This window comes from Patagioenas fasciata, chromosome 6, assembly GCF_037038585.1.
Source record: "Patagioenas fasciata isolate bPatFas1 chromosome 6, bPatFas1.hap1, whole genome shotgun sequence".
NCBI classification, from domain to species: Eukaryota; Metazoa; Chordata; class Aves; order Columbiformes; family Columbidae; genus Patagioenas; species Patagioenas fasciata.
Window position 1 is genome coordinate 29,223,171 of NC_092525.1, and position 17,689 is coordinate 29,240,859.

Consider the following 17,689-nt stretch of genomic DNA (forward strand, 5'->3'; position numbering starts at 1 on the left):
TTGGCACAGACTGACACTGACCCACTGTCACACATCCCACCTGATGCTCGGACAGGTTCAGAGTCACACAGCAAGCCCAGCAGCATTGCTAGTCTGGGTGAAACTCTCAGGCTAGCATTTTAGTGTACCCTTTTTGGTTTTGATTGTTACACGTTACATGATTGCTACATTCACTGCAGTGCCAGTAGAGGGATACTGCGTAGAGGATTTTGTACAGCTGTATGTCTGCACTGACTACATTTTACCCTCCTCAAAACTGATTCAGATCTGACATCTTTAATGCTTTCCTTCATTGTTTTCCTTTCGCATCTTTATTATTCTCCAATATAAAAGACTGTTCCGTAATTAGGTTAACAACACGGCGGGTTTTCTTCTCTTAATCAGCCTCCTACACCCTTACTAATTTGGAGATTAGTTTAACTGAAGTTAATCTGTTACAAAATTCAATGTCTATATTTGCCCTGGTTTTAGTAATAGTAGGAGAACCCTTCTATGTAGTTAAATTTCATTGAACTTGTATATCTAATTAACATTTAAAAGCAACTTGTTAATAATTGATCACTTTCCTACATAGCTTACGGTTGGGTGTTTTTTGTGGTGTTTTTGTGGTTTGGTTGGTTGGTCATTTTGGGTTTTTTGTTTGTTTGTTTTTCCCAGCAGATGAAGCTGACAAATTTCAGATTATTTCACTACAAATTGCCTCTTTCACTATTTCTTGCTGTTTCTAACAGGAACAATACTTGTTTTCAAGGAACACAGTGGCCCATAACAATACTGAGAAATATCATTAGCAGAGGCATAAAGTTTATATATAGATATATATTTAACAGTTTACTGCTGTTGTGGTACATACATCTAGGTACCATATACAGAGTTCTATAAAAATCCTAGGAATCTGGGACAAATACTGTCTCCAGTGAGATGCCATAAGATTCAGTGGCACATTCTGGCTGATCTAGAAATAGATCTGCAGTCACAGCCACACAGCTCATTTACAAAAATCTGCTAACAGTATCCTCTCTTACGCTCACAAGTCCTTCATTTCCTGACTAGGTCAGAATAGTCAGAATAACATAAATGTTGAATACTGTTAAGTCCAAGAACAGAAGCCTGAAAGCTTCCCCTATAAACAATGACATTTTACAACCTAGGAACTATTATTTTAACTCCTTTCACTGCATACGTTTGATTTTGTATCACGGTGCTTTCTTTACCAAAATATCACACGAGACCAAGTCATTGCGCTACAGAATTCCTTGCTCATCGCATTAATGCTCGATTACACAAATCAAAAGAAGGAAAAGTTTAAAACTCTCGTGTCCAGCAACTAGTTTAGCAGGCACCGACCTAGGGAAGAGATCCCCCCCGGCGGACTGGCGGCCGCTAGATGGCCGTCGCCTCCCGCCGCAGCGAGGCAGAGCTCGGCAGTAGGACTTCCACTGCTCCCATAGCAGGGCTGTCAGCTCCTTTAAAGACAAAAGGATCACCATTCTCTCTCATATGCAGCTGGCAAGGTGTACTGGAAAGGTCTCCTGAAACACTCGTGCTGCCGTGCGGCTCCCCGGACTGCAGCACCCGAGCGGCCCCGCGGCGCAGCGAGGGCTGTGCCCGGCTCGGCGGGTCCCGGTGCCCGGCTCGGCGGGTCCCGGTGCCGCGGGCAGCTCGGCTCGTCCCCTCTCCCTGCCCTGCTGCCATGGTGAGGGCTTGTGCGATACACTAGGCCCAAAGCCCCCAAGATCTGCAACTGATATTGACTTGAAAGTGAGCTAATTAATCCAGTAATCACTTGTTACCCAATTACACATTACCTAATCACAGGTTGAATAATTAACTCTTCTTTTGCCTAGATGTATAAATCAGCCAGTTGCTATCTAGGTAAGGTCAAACTGAGCACTCCATCTGGACAAAACTCAGGAGATGTGGGAGGATAAACCAGGGATACAACAGAAATGTGACAAGGACCACTGACAGCTGTTTCTTGGGAAAATGAACTTTTGGGGTAGGGCCATTTTCCCCACTCCCAGATCAGCAATGCACTTCCCTTCTATTTTTCCCCCAAGTCAATGCTGTAAGCATCCCTCCCTGGGAGCTCCCTTCTGCCACTCAAAGCAAGCACTTTTTGATGGAAAATGAGAAGCAGAAGAAACTAGAAGGAGCAGGGGGGGGGGTGCAGGCAGGTGGTGGAGGTGAGCAGAACAGGAAGACCCTGCTCCCAGGGCTGTCACTGCTGCTGAACCCCGGAGAAGCCCTCTCCCTGACCTGCTTGCCATGGAGACACCGAAATGCCAAGGTGGCTGTAACAAAAGATGAGGGTGGCTGAAACGATCGCACTAGGCAGGCACAGAGCACACATCTGTAGGAAAACACTTTCCATTGCCCTCGTCAGTCACAGAGGAATGTGGTTTTAAATTAGATTTTGGGACATAAAACAACAAGGACAGGAAAAGTTCCTTTTGCAAAGTTGCCATAAGTTAAGCTGATTGAACAAATTCTCTGACATCTTTAGAGGCAACAGGCTGCAAGCAAAGTACCAAACAAGAGAGACAATTCACTTATACTAGCACAACATTTCCTAAGTTTTCACTAGCAAGTACTGAGATGACCCAGACAACCCTTGAAGAGAGCATTCTACACAAATCCAAATCAGTCAGGAACACTTCTGCTTCTATTAGAAAACTGTCCTCATTAAGTAACCAATATTTCTTATTCACCTGATCTGACACTTAAAACAGCTTTTGATAAGCTGATGAAAAAGTCTGCAACATTTGGAACAATCCTGTACACTCTCATCACTACTGTTTGTTACAAGGGGTCATACTCATTAATTTTTAAAGACAGTTGTAAAACTAGTGACGTACTGTCTTCATATAGACATTGTTATTCAGTGCATACAATGCTAGCTGTTTGAAGCTATAAGACCTTTTAGTTTATTCTTAAAACATTTATAGGAATGCTCACATACAAATATTATCCACTTAGAGAGAATCCAGAGGGAAGAAAATAAAAATCACTGAAAGTCTAGGAAAAAAACAAAAACAAAAACAAACAAAAAAAACCCACACCAACTTTAAGGAATGATTACATTAATTGGGATCAGTTAGTCTAAAGACAGGGAATGAGTTGGCAGCCTGTCAGACTTGAAATACATAAAAACTTTCCACAAGTGCAAATGGAAGACTAACCTCTGTAGGCAGAGCAGATGGAATAAGAAGTGATGGACCTAAATTGCAAAAAGAGAATTTTAGGAATTTCAGTGGTAAAGACAGCAAAGTGCTGGGATGGATGGCCTGAAGAACCTGCAAGTCTTCACCCATAAAGATCTTCACAAACAAGTTTAAAATGTTTCTAGGATGACCTTGCATATTCATTATGGTTGAAGGTGCAACAATATGTTAGATGACTTTTCTGTCATATGATTTTATGCAACACTAACATTTTTGTGATATTTCAAGTGTCATAAAATATAAGATTATGGATCATGTTGACTGATCCCTAAGAGAGCACACAGCAGCGTTTCCTCTATGTCCAGTCATACTACAACCCCATGGGAACTCTCATTTCTCACGGACTTTTGCTATTTCTCCTTCCATGCCTGAGAGAATCAAGAAAAGCAGAGGCAGGTTCCAAATACAGTGAAAGAAAAACAGTACCGAAGTTCCAGGAATTGCCTATGTTTAAGAATGAGCAAAAACTCAGACTCAGAAGTGTTTCATCTTCTCAAAAATCTTCATTTCAAACAAAGATGCTATGACATTCTTGGAGATTAAAGAAAACTAATGTCTATTTAAGTGGATAGTCCTATCATTCATATGATGTGTGAAGACTTGAGACAGAAGAATTCCATCTGGCACAGAAAGAGGGTGCAAGAGGCCCTTGACCCACAGGAAAATCTTCAGCTTCACCTCCTAAACTGCTATTTTAGGTTAAGTACTTAATGTCCCACAAGGTGTAAGTTGTGAGCACACTGGACTAACCGTTGGGTTTTTGTTTGTTTTTTTAAGGTTCATGGAATGAACAGCACATCAGAGCACTGATCACCCAAACCTTATTAGAAACAATGGTTTCATATGTAAAATACAATAATTTATCTATTTTTAAAATCCTGTAATTCTGCAGAGAAGTGCACTCTAACTGTGTGGGTATCACAAGAAGTTTAACCCAGGGCCTGTCCTGACCAAGCAGCTCTCTCTATTGATGTCCCATAACCTGCACCTCCCCAGCAGCCCCCCTGCTGCCCAACTCAACCCCACACACACCCTGCTCTTATAGTTATGATTTGGTGCAAGTTAACTGAGTTAGCAGAGACTGGGTTAGCTCAGGACTTCATTGTTAGGTACTAGTACTTCCAGAGCACACCATTGCAGTGCATATTTTGTACCATACATTGAAGCAAATGTAATTGCACAAAATATCTCTATGACTATGACATGAATTCCATTTCATGGGGAGAAATAAACACACAGCCATCATTCGCTTGTTTTGCACTATTCTGGATTCTCAAGAATGAGTGAGCAAAACGGTCTATTTTCTGCTGATGCAGACTTTCTTCATTTGCTCAAATAAACATTCAACCATGCCTGGCAGGGTGGGGCTGAAGTTTGGTTTTTCTAAATAACTCTTATTGTCATTCTGAAACTTACAGGTGTGTTCAGCTTTTCAGGATTTCCCTTTCATGCTGGGAGCAACAACTGAGCGAGCATGCAAGGAGCAGCACAGGAAAAATTAAGAAGTGCAACAATCGTTCATTTTTCACCACAGTTTCAACACCTCTCCCATGCAAACTGATGGTAAATCTTTCATTGACCCAAGAGTTCGAGGTCTGACAGCCTCGGTGTATTTGACTGTGACCACTAAGAGGATCAGATGCAAGTCTAGTGTAAGTAGGCTGAATTTTTAACATCTTTGATGCAATTCCCACCACTTTTTGCCAGAAACAAATTTGATCTAAGCACAGGATCTGCATTAAATGAGCATTGTCCACATACAACTCTTGCAGTCTCCTTTCTGCTTTACTATTCTTTCCTTTCATAGCCCCATTGCTAATTAACTGTTGTACAATGACAAAGATTAAGAAAACGTGCCTTTAGAAACAAACCAGCAGGATCCTGTGACAGACCACTGAATAAGGAGAATGATGGGGAATGATGTCTGACCTCCTTAAAAAAACCAAACCAACAAAACAAAACCCTTAGGAAAAGCAAGAGAAAAAGCATGAATTTTCATCCTTCTCCAGAGAGGACAAGTAAACAGTGTATTTTCAGCTTCCCCAGCACTTTGCATATAAAAGCCCTCTTTTGAAATACAGACAGTAACCACAAACGGAACTGTAGTAATGTTTCTGCAATCAAAACAGTTCTGGGTACATCTGCATGCCTGGGGGCAGATAAATGAGAGTATCTAGGGCTGGCAGGATGCAAGACAGATCAAGTCCAGGCACCAGCTAGCCATGTTAGCACTGCTGAAACAAGTAAGGCACACAAACATGAGATATCATACATTAGCTCAGGCTGCCTTGTGGTTACCCAGCTATCCAGCTTTTATGCTCAGAAGACCAAGTCAAAGCACAGAGATGTGTCTGCACTTGACATACTGAAAGGTAAATTAAAATCAAACACAAACCTCCAGAAACATGTAGCTACAAATGGAAACAAGAAGAGCAGCCTGTTCTTCTGGTCTCCTTTTGCTTTTAATCTCGCTTATTCTTACAAACTTCAACTGTGCAAACTCCAAGAAACTCAAACGATACTATGGCAGCATTTTAAAGATCGCTAGGATCAAGGCAGACACAAATCCAAGCCTTTTTCCTAAATAAGTCTCCAGGTCACACTCATTTAACTCAAATGCAAACACGCATACAGCCATTCAGAACAAGGAGTCAAAGGCTGTTTACATTCTCCTCTCATGTATCATCAGTGGCAGAAACTGCTGTACCTCCACCACAACTAGTCAAACAGGCCTGACATTTCTTTGTAATGGACACAGCAGTAACATACAACCTGCGTGTGACCGAACCCCTGAGTATCATTCTGACATCATAGGAAATCTTTTCATGAACTCCTTATGAACTATGTGCCCATCTCTGTTGGACCAAAACTTTATTTATATTGCAGGGCTTGTCTGAGTCCTTCACTACCTCCACCGTCATCTAAATATTCCAAGTCTAACAGCAGGGCTAACAGCAGACTATTATCAACCTTTAAGGGCTGTCAGTTTAAGTGAAGTGTTTCTGGGCCAACATGACATGTGCCGAACAGGGACACAGTCCCAGACCAAAGCCAGATCAGTAGCCAGTTACCCTGGGATAGAACTGGGCAGAAACCTAAAGTGTTTGTTTCTGCCTTTATGTAATGAGTTTGTATTTTGACAACCTTTTGTAGGGATTCCAGTGTTACTTGAATCTGCAGGTTTTGCCAGCTTTTTAAATCCTATGCAAAATATGTATCAAACATAAAATGTCATAGGCTTAATTATGTCATGAAAACACTGAACATGTTAAAGCCATCATTGTATTACTTCCAAAACCCAGGCAGACATGGACCTGCTTGATGTATCCGGGCAATGCTCATAGGTGACAACTTTTTTTCAGTTCTCTGCCTTTGAACAGGAGGTCTCACGCATGCAATTTTATCAGTGAAAATCCTACTTCTGATTTGTGGGAACTCCTCCACTTTCAGTTTCATTAAATTATTGCCAGATTATTGTCACAACGAGGAAACACAGTTAGGGCATTGCAGCTGATTGATGGATGTGGGGGGGAACTCATGGTGGTGGTTAGACTGCCATTATTTTGTGGTTAATATTGTTTCTTTTCTGACTCATTGTATTATAACAATGACATTCATCTAGAAGGGAAGGAGAAGTTTTACTGAGTTGATTTCCCATAACAGAAAGAGAGTAGAGGCCACACACAAGGCTAAGGCTGCAAGTGACACATATCAAAATGCCTTCAAAGGTAGTTAAAAATGCTTTGCTATTTGTTCTGCTTTGCTCTGAAGTGCAGTTCAGAGTGGCACTAACCTCATTCCATGCAGGAACACAGTCAAACAGGAAGAAAGGTGTGATCTCTAGGAATATTTGCACTTTCTCCAGCGTATCTGAGCAGTTTTGTTTGCAGTCCCTCTATCCCTGAAAAAACAAAACAAAACAAAACAAAACAAACACTTCGATGAAATCAACAAATCCCCAGGAAACTTCTTCAGTAAGAAAAATCAAGCCCCTGGCTATTTTATCAGTGTGTCTGCACAAATGCACACAAGATCAACAGAGCCCTGTGTGAAGGCTGCTTGATAACCTGTGTGAGAAAGCTAGGTCCTCTGCCTGAATAAGCATTAATTTTAACATAATTCCCAAGGTGTCAAGCAGGGGTGGTACCAACCTGTTTTGTGCCTTATGTCCTTACTAAGCTGTTCCCAAAAGGCTGCCCTCAGGTGGATAACAGACATTACTGAAGTAAGTTTGGAGGACTACACTAAAGGCAAGCCTGAAACACACACTTTGTCTAAGCTCTCTGCCACAGCTTTTGCACTTGTGCACAGTGGATTTTGTCATTAAACTCCAGCTACCAAGACTTTGTTGGTTCAGGCTTTAATGTCACATAGCACCATATACTCTCACCGCACTTCAGCATGAGAAGGACCTTGCAAACACACACTCACATGAGCTCACGTACACACAACTACAGCAGATCTGCAGCGTTCCCACACAAAACACCACAGCGTCCCCTGCTGTGAGAGCAGAAATCCAGCTAGACCAGTGATCCTCCTTTCTCTTGGACACAACACCAAGGGGCCGGGAGAGGACACCCCCCGCTGCCACCTGAGGATCCACGGGGCGGGCCGGGCCTGAGCCTCTCCCCTTCCCGCCAAACCCGCCAGTTTCCTCGGCGCGTTTTAAAAGCTCTGCCTACGGTACGTGATTCGGTGCTGCTGGTTAAATGATCAGCAATAAATAGAGGCGTTTAGGTACTTCCCAACAAAAATACTGACTCTGCGAAGGCGTGGCCTGCTTTACAGCTGCTGCGCTCAAATTCTCACCTTAAAGGTTCAGGCTTAACACCCATTAACCCAGCGGCCACAGAGCCCGAGCAGCATTTCATGTCGTCTGAGGCGCTGCTTTAACTTTTCACAGGCGGCACAGCACGTGGTTTTTTACTACTGACTCACTGCCAAGATTAAAGTGTGTTTCATGGGGTTTTTTTTGTGTTTTCTGTTGTTGTTTCCCTGCTGCCGCTCCCGGTGAGCTCGGGTGGCCGTGCCCGTGTGGGACCCGCCGGGCCGCCCGCTGCCCGGGCCCGGCGGCTAAACCCAGGCAGCAGCGGGCGGGGGGAAGCGCGGGGAAGGGAAACGCGGCGCAGGAACAGCCCGGCCGAGCCGGCAGGAAAACCGGGGGGAGCGCGGTAACAGCGCTCAGGAAGGGGCCGGGGGCAGCAGGGGCGGCTTCGGTGGCCTCGATGGGCCTGGGGAGGAGGAGGAGGAGGAGGAGGGGGTGGATTTCGGCTCCGCATAAGCAGCTCGGGGCCGTTGCGCACCTCCCAGGCGACTGAGGCTGCCGTGCCCCTGGGATGTGGGGGGGTGGGAGCCCCGGGCGGGAATCCCGGGCTGTGTGCCCAGGGAAAGAGATCGTGTTCGCATTTCTTAAAAGAAGTAATGAGGTAAAAAAATATATTCTAAAATATTAAGGTACTTAGAGTCTTCAAACATCAAAATTCAGGTAAATCCTAACCTGAAATGCTTCACATGCTTTATCTGGCTCTGGTTTCTATAGGCACAGTCTGCTTTTTGTCTGGAGCTTTTAAAAGTTTTCTTTCCGTGCCACCCCGCACACTTGCACAGCGGATCTGCCGGGCTGGGCATTGTGTGTCCCCGCTCTCGTCTCTGGTGGGAAAAGGCTTTGCTCGGTGAGCCTTTTATGTTCGTTCATCCCATTAAAGCGCCTCGCTTTGTTGTCCTCTGAACCCTCTTTAATGCCTCCGCAGTTTTCAGCAAGTTTAGTGGAAAGCAAAACTTCACCCCGTATCATTAAAGAGTCCTGACCAGAGCCACTCCCGCTGCTGAACCAAGTTAAAAGATGCAGTATTCCTTTACTGTAACCTCAATTATGTAGACAAGTTCTTTTCCCTCACACCTATGTTATTTTATGAGAAAAATAAAATACAACCACTTTTGCATTGGAAATGAGCAGCCTCTGAGATGAAAGTTAATCTCAAAGATTTCCTCAAGCAAAATTTGCAATATGAGGTATAAAACCAGTGAGAGATCTGATAAAATGCAAAATGTATTGAATTGCTAAGACTGGGGCAGGGGAGAGGGGTGGAAGAGAAAAGTTTTTAACACTTTTTGGAACAGAGTTGTAAGCTGCTTTCAAGTAACGTCTCTGTGAAGGACGTTAGGGGTTTGTTCAAAAGGTGCATTGATCAGATGACCCTGATCAGAGAGGAAAACTATGCTTCAGCTGCAAGCAATTCCTTATCTCATGCCAAAACCAGCAGTAGAAGTGGGAGTTGTGATGGAAATAAAAAACACCTAAAACTGCCTGGTGTTGGGGAAACAGCTGGCATGTTGTCCTTGTGCAACAGGCATCCGAATGGTCACCAGATTACAAGAAATCGTTAGACCGTAGTTGTGTCTTCTCTGAAAGCAAGAAAGATAATAATGCAGACTTTAGTGAGCTGTTTTTCAATAATAGCACCTCTTCAGAATGTGTTTTTCAGCCAAGATCTTGGTATTTATTCCAGCCACGAGGGTAGAGTCGCACATATTAATACATTTATTTTTCTCCCACCTTAGAGTAACTGTGATACAGGATCACTCAGCCCATCGAAGCACAAGGAAATATTGCAAGTAGCTGGGCAATAAATGACCTGGCAGATCATCCCCCGAATTCAAAATGCCACAGATACCTGCTCTTTGAATAGTACCACAAAATTCAAAACATTCAGTTGTAAACATCCTTGTGTATATATTATGTATTTATCTCGGTAAGAATTCATGAGACCTCACCCAGAGATGCTTAGGAAAGAATTGCAGATCTAAGGGTAGAGTTCACAAGTGAAAATCCTCAGCTATGAAAATCCTCAGAGAGGACTCCTTCTTTTCAAGTGGGAAGTATCAGACTGCAGTCCAACCCCCACCCCAATCCTAGTGTGTCCCTGAAACATGTTCTCCTGTACACTCTCAATCAAAATCTTGTGACAAATCTAATTTTCACATGATGAAAATTGTTATTGCACTTTCTCTGTAACCATATAAATTCTATGGCTTACAGCAGTTCATGTGCCAACCTTCACCTTATACAACTGTAGGTGCTCGATATAGGCAAGAATTTGTCTGAGACAGTGTTCCAGCAATTATACCAGTGTCCGGCTAAGTCAAGACGTCTTGGCTTACACCAAGCGTATCTATGCTTAAAAGAGCAAAACTACCTTTAGCAGGCAGCTCGGCTCAGCACCAGAAAACGTCAGCTGTGATTCAAACCACCAGTTTTTCCCAGATAGTGACACTGCTTTCGTCGATGATTTCATGGAGCCTAGCAGATCATTTTAACCCAGTATTTATCCAGTGATTTCCCTCTAGCCTGTGTTTTCCAAGTGTTCATTAGCGATCAAAAATTATGCAGTCTGTATTTTGAGTCCACTTTGTCTTGGTTTTGTTAAAAAACAAGTTTCTCTTTTAGTGAATTTGCCTGTCAGCTAAAGCCTTCATGTTAGCTGCATTTTCCTGGAGAACCCGACACATGTTTTGGTTAAACCTAGCAATGGAATGCAAACTTATTGATAAGCACGGATGGACATCTCGCGAGAGGGGCAACGAGAAACTGGTGACCGAGAGACTGACCAACGGTGTATAACATTCCATTCACGTGAATACTTCATATAAAAGTGGGAGATCACGAGGATCTCGGCCCTTTGCCTTTTCCCTTTTTTTCCTCATGGCTGATATTAGGAGAGGACCTTGCTGGTCGTCCCTGTGAACTGAGGCCTAGTGAGAGACTGAATCCAACTCCGGTTGGCTACAGAGTCTAATCCAGGACTTTGGGTGCTGGCTCTGCAGTTGCTGAGACTTACAAGATTGGTTTTGTATATTTTGTATTATTTTCTCTATTCTTATTAGTAGCATTAGTAAAACATCTTTAACTTTTCCAACTCTCTTCTCTCTGTCCTTCTTTCCCTCCCGATCGCCTGTCCTGAGTGGGAAGGGGGGAGAGGGAGGGGCAAAAGGGGGAAGTGGGGGGGAGAGGAGGTTAACAATACATCTGCCAGGGTTTGATTGTCACCCCGCAATCCTAACCCTCGACAGATAATTGGCGCCCAACGTGGGGCGAAGAGAACGGGGTAAATTTGGAGATTTTTGGCTTTTCTACTGCTCTGACGTACCTTTCAATTTTCTTGGCACGGTGCCAACTCATAGAGTTGTGATACTCGCGCGTCTGTTTGCTTCAGATATTATTTAGTGGTATTAAGGCAAAGTGAATTACACTGACTTAAAGATGTTGTGGCATAAGTTGTATCAGTTATTTTCTACATTGTGCTCGCTGATCCCATACCTGTGTTGGTGTTTCTTTCTGAATCGAAGTATTCATTATATAACAACAAGAAACTGGACAGCGGTCATGATGATTCTGTGTGGTTTGGCACTGGTTTATTTCATTATTCTGCAGCCGCTAATGAATTTCTACTCGCTTCTGCTTTACCTTGAAAAACCTCCAGGAGAGATTAAAGAGCAGAATGGCTCTATATTTGCTAATTGGTCAAGCGAATATTTAGAAAGGCTGACTAACAATACTTTTGTGTTTTCGCTGGGACAGTTTGCAAATGTTTTAGAGAACTTTGAATACCCTTGGAGCTTTGATAGAACTGTGATGGTGTTATTTGGTTTGCTGAATGTGTGTCAGTTTGTGTTACTGCTAAGAGAAATGAGGTTCAATAGGAGGTTTGCGTCTCTTTTTAGTCCTGAGATTTGTGGTGCGCCTTCGGAAGCTTTAGCAAAAAGCACTCCTAGCCGCTCGAGAAGAGGCAAAACAGCCAAAGCTGCTGCTGCAGCCACTGCCCCCCCAACCGCGGCTTCACAGGCTGAAGCTACAGCTCCTCCGCAGAGCTCCTCTGCCAAGGTCGCTGCAGATAACGTTACTTCTCCAGCCTCAAAGGCTAACAAGGCAGCCCCCCCGTCTTCACACACTGGGCACTGTTGCTGCTGTAACCACAGCAATCACTGTGACAGTCATTCAGACTCTGAAAATGAATCAAATGATGGTGAACCCATATCAGCATCAGTTGCTGGTTGTAAGAAAGTCACTAGAAAGACTACCCGTGCAGCAGGTGATGGCACAGGGCCAACATCAACCCAAGAGGCATCATCATCAGGACAGGGTGGAGATGAAGTGACCACCACTCGGTCCTTTTCTCCAGGTGAGCTGAGAGATCTGCGAAAAGACTTTAGTCGTCGTGAAGGCGAGAATATTTTAACCTGGCTGCTGCGATGCTGGGACAATGGGGCAGAAACAATTGAATTAGAAGGTGGTGAAGCCAGGCAGCTGGGATCTCTGTCAAAAGATTCCACCATTGATAGGGCAATTTCAAGAGAGTCTAATGCCGCTACTCTCTGGACCCGACTCCTGGCAGCTATGAAAGTCAGATTTCCCTACAAGGAAGATTGTATATCCAAGTTAGGGAAATGGAATACTATGGAGAGAGGTATCCAGTTCCTGAGAGAATTAGCTGTGCGAGAGATCATCTATCTAGGACCAAACAGCCAAGAGGGGACAGACCCAGATAGAATCAATTGTACAAAATCTATGTGGCGCAGATTTGTACAAAGTGCACCACCTGCATATGCTAAGTCATTGGCAGGGATGGTCTGGTCGGCTAGAGGTATACAAGAAATTAATGAAGTGATTGAGCAGCTCCGGTACTTTGAGGACAGCCTTGCTGGTTCTCTACGGGCTTGTGTCTCCGCTGTGGAGAAACTGTGTGAAAAATCTGATGACCGGTTTGAAAAGCTGTTGCAAGAAATCAAAGAGCTCAGAGAAGACTCGTACCGTTCACGACCTGCACAAACCTATGTTTCAGCTGTTAGGAGAAGGCGTTTCCAAACTCGAGAGAGAGGGCAGAGGCAGCCCACAAAAAGAGGTTCACTGTGGTTCTTCCTACATGAGCAGGGAGAAAACATGAATAAGTGGCATGGAAGGCCTACCTCAGAACTTCAAGAACGAGTACGTGAGATAAAAGGAAAAACTCCTAGGAAGGTGGCTGCTCCAGTTTACAAAAGGAGCAGAAGAGATTCTGATGCTCTTGAAGGAACCTCTAATTCACACTCAGAGACTGTGCAAAACAGGAATTAGAGGTGCCCTGCCTCCAACCAGGTGGAGGAAAGGGATAACAGAGTCTATTGGACTGTACAAATATTATGGCCTGGTACAACACAACCCCAGGAGTACAAAGCTTTAGTGGACACTGGTGCTCAGTGCACAATAATTCCTTCTAATTATAAAGGAACGCAATCCATCAATATTGTTGGAGTGACTGGGGGATCCCAGGAACTGACTGTTGTAGAGGCTGAAATGAGCCTAACTGGACAAAACTGGCAAAAGCATCCCATTGTGACTGGTCCAGATGCTCCGTGCATCCTTGGTATAGACTACCTCAGGAGAGGGTATTTTAAGGACCCAAAAGGGTATAGGTGGGCATTTGGTATAGCAGCTGTGGACACTGAGAAAATTGAACAGCTGTCTGATTTGCCTGGTCTTTCAGATGACCCTTCTGTTGTAGGACTGCTGAGGGTTGACGATCAGCAGGTGCCAACTGCTACCACGACGGTGCATCGCCGGCAATATCGCACCAATCGAGACTCTTTGATTCCTATCCAGAAGCTGATCCGTCAATTGGAAAGCCAGGGTGTGATCAGTAAGACTCGCTCACCTTTTAACAGCCCAATCTGGCCAGTGCGTAAGTCTAGTGACGAGTGGAGACTAACTGTAGACTATCGTGGCCTGAATGAAGTTACACCACCACTGAGTGCTGCTGTGCCTGACATGCTAGAACTGCAATTTGAACTGGAGTCAAAGGCAGCCAAGTGGTATGCTACAATTGACATTGCTAATGCATTTTTCTCTATTCCTGTAGCAGCAGAGTGCAGGCCGCAGTTTGCTTTCACCTGGAGGGGCATCCAGTATACATGGAATCGCTTGCCCCAGGGGTGGAAACACAGTCCTACCATCTGCCATGGACTGATCCAGACCACGCTGGAGCAAGGTGAAGCTCCAGAACACTTGCAATATATTGATGACATCATCGTATGGGGCGACACAGCAAAAGAAGTCTTCGAGAAAGGTGAGAGAATAATTCATATTCTTTTGGATGCTGGTTTTGCCATAAAACGAAGCAAGGTCAAGGGACCTGCACGAGAGATCCAGTTTTTAGGAATAAAATGGCAAGATGGCCGTCGTCAGATCCCAATGGAGGTGACCAACAAAATTGCAGCAATGTCTCCACCTACTAATAAAAAGGAGACACAGACTTTCTTGGGCGTTGTAGGTTTTTGGAGAATGCATATTCCTGACTACAGCCACATTGTGAGCCCTCTCTATCGAGTGACTCGTAAAAAGAACCAATTTGAGTGGGGCCCTGAACAACGACAAGCGTTTGAACAAATTAAGCGTGAGATAACTCATGCGGTGGCCCTTGGACCAGTCCGAACTGGACTAGATGTTAAAAATGTGCTCTACACCGCAGCCGGAGATAATGGACTTACCTGGAGCCTCTGGCAGAAAGCACCAGGAGAAACCCGAGGTCGACCCTTAGGTTTTTGGAGTCGAGGATACAAAGGATCTGAGGCCAACTATACTCCAACTGAAAAGGAGATACTAGCAGCATATGAAGGAGTTCGAGCTGCTTCAGAAGTGATCGGCACTGAAGCACAGCTCCTCCTGGCACCTCGACTGCCGGTGCTGAACTGGATGTTCAAAGGGACGGTTCCCTCTCCACATCATGCAACCGAAGTTACATGGAGTAAATGGATTGCACTGATCACGCAACGAGCTCGAATTGGAAGTCCCAACCGTCCAGGGATATTAGAAGTTATTACAGACTGGCCAGAAAGCAAAGACTTTGGGATGTCTCCAGATGAGGAGGAAGTAAAACGTGCTGAAGAAGCACCACCATATAATACGCTTTCAGAGACTGATAAGCAGTATGCACTGTTCACAGATGGATCCTGTCGTCTTGTAGGAAAACATCGAAGGTGGAAAGCTGCTGTGTGGAGTCCCACACGACAAGTTACAGAAGCCACTGAAGGACAAGGTGAATCCAGTCAGTTTGCAGAAGTGAAAGCCATCCAGCTGGCTTTGGACATTGCTGAAAGAGAGAAGTGGCCAATACTTTATCTCTATACTGACTCATGGATGGTAGCAAATGCCTTGTGGGGGTGGCTACAGCAATGGAAGAAAAGCAACTGGCAGCGCAGAGGTAAACCCATTTGGGCTGCCACACTGTGGCAAGACATTGCTGCTCGGCTAGAGAGCCTGCCTGTGAAAGTTCGTCATGTAGATGCTCATGTGCCTAAAAGTCGAGCCACCGAGGAACATCTAAACAACCAACAAGCGGATCAAGCTGCTAAGATCAAAGTAGCTGAGGTGGACTTGGATTGGCAACATAAAGGTGAACTTTTCCTAGCTCGGTGGGCCCATGATGCTTCAGGGCATCAAGGTAGAGATGCAACATACAAATGGGCTCGTGATCGAGGGGTGGATTTAACTATGGACACTATTTCACAGGTTATTCATGAATGTGAAACTTGCGCCGAAATCAAACAAGCGAAACGGTTAAAACCTGTATGGTATGGGGGGCGATGGTTAAAGTATAAGTATGGAGAAGCTTGGCAAATTGATTATATTACACTTCCACAAACACGTCAAGGTAAGCGTTATGTACTTACAATGGTGGAAGCAACCACTGGATGGTTGGAAACATATGCCGTACCTCATGCTACAGCCCGAAATACTATCTTGGGCCTTGAGAAGCAAGTCCTCTGGCGGCACGGTACGCCAGAAAGAATTGAATCAGACAATGGTACTCATTTCAAAAACAGTATTATAGACAATTGGGCCAAAGAACATGGTATTGAGTGGGTATATCATATCCCATATCATGCACCAGCCTCTGGGAAAATTGAAAGGTACAATGGTTTGTTAAAAACTACACTAAAGGCACTTGGTGGCGGAACCTTTAAAAACTGGGATTCACATTTAGCAAAAGCCACTTGGTTGGTCAACACTAGGGGATCAACCAATCGAGCCGGGCCTGCCCAATCAGAAATTCTACGGACTGTAGAAGGAGATAAAGTCCCTGTAGTACACATGAAAAATATCTTAGGAAAGGCAGTCTGGGTTACTCCTGCCTCAGGCAAAGGCAAACCTATTCGTGGGATTGTTTTTGCCCAGGGACCTGGCAGCACCTGGTGGGTGATGCTTAAGGATGGAGAAGTTCGGTGTGTACCTCAAGGGGATTTGATTTTAGGTGAAAATATGCAATGCTGAACTGTATGATGTGAATTGCCACACTAACAATGTTTAATAAGTGTCTTTCAGATCAAGACAATGGTGATGAAACTAGAGCTAGCTTCTTCGAGTGGCGCCCGACACCTTCTTCGAAGTTGGTGTCCTTAACCCACAAACAGTGGTCATGAGATGCACTTGTATCATTTTTCCTGCCCTGGGAGACTGTTGTGACAAAATGAACTTGATGAACTTTTCAAAGGATGGTCCACTGATTAATTACTCCTGTGTATATATGTACATATGTATATATATATATAGTAGTAGTGATTAATTAGATTATATTGATAGATTGTACTGATAAGGTTTAAGTATTCAGTGAATGTCATATTATAAGGGGTGGAATGTCTTGGTTTTGTTAAAAAACAAGTTTCTCTTTTAGTGAATTTGCCTGTCAGCTAAAGCCTTCATGTTAGCTGCATTTTCCTGGAGAACCCGACACATGTTTTGGTTAAACCTAGCAATGGAATGCAAACTTATTGATAAGCACGGATGGACATCTCGCGAGAGGGGCAACGAGAAACTGGTGACCGAGAGACTGACCAACGGTGTATAACATTCCATTCACGTGAATACTTCATATAAAAGTGGGAGATCACGAGGATCTCGGCCCTTTGCCTTTTCCCTTTTTTTCCTCATGGCTGATATTAGGAGAGGACCTTGCTGGTCGTCCCTGTGAACTGAGGCCTAGTGAGAGACTGAATCCAACTCCGGTTGGCTACAGAGTCTAATCCAGGACTTTGGGTGCTGGCTCTGCAGTTGCTGAGACTTACAAGATTGGTTTTGTATATTTTGTATTATTTTCTCTATTCTTATTAGTAGCATTAGTAAAACATCTTTAACTTTTCCAACTCTCTTCTCTCTGTCCTTCTTTCCCTCCCGATCGCCTGTCCTGAGTGGGAAGGGGGGAGAGGGAGGGGCAAAAGGGGGAAGTGGGGGGGAGAGGAGGTTAACAATACATCTGCCAGGGTTTGATTGTCACCCCGCAATCCTAACCCTCGACACACTTTTAGCTGAGAAGGGTGATTCCAAATAGACACTGCAAATATCTTCATGCTTGTCATGGCTTTGATTACACGTGTTTCCAATGTGCTGTTTTGATCTATAGTGTACCGTGTATTTCAAAATGAATCTTCTCCAAGCA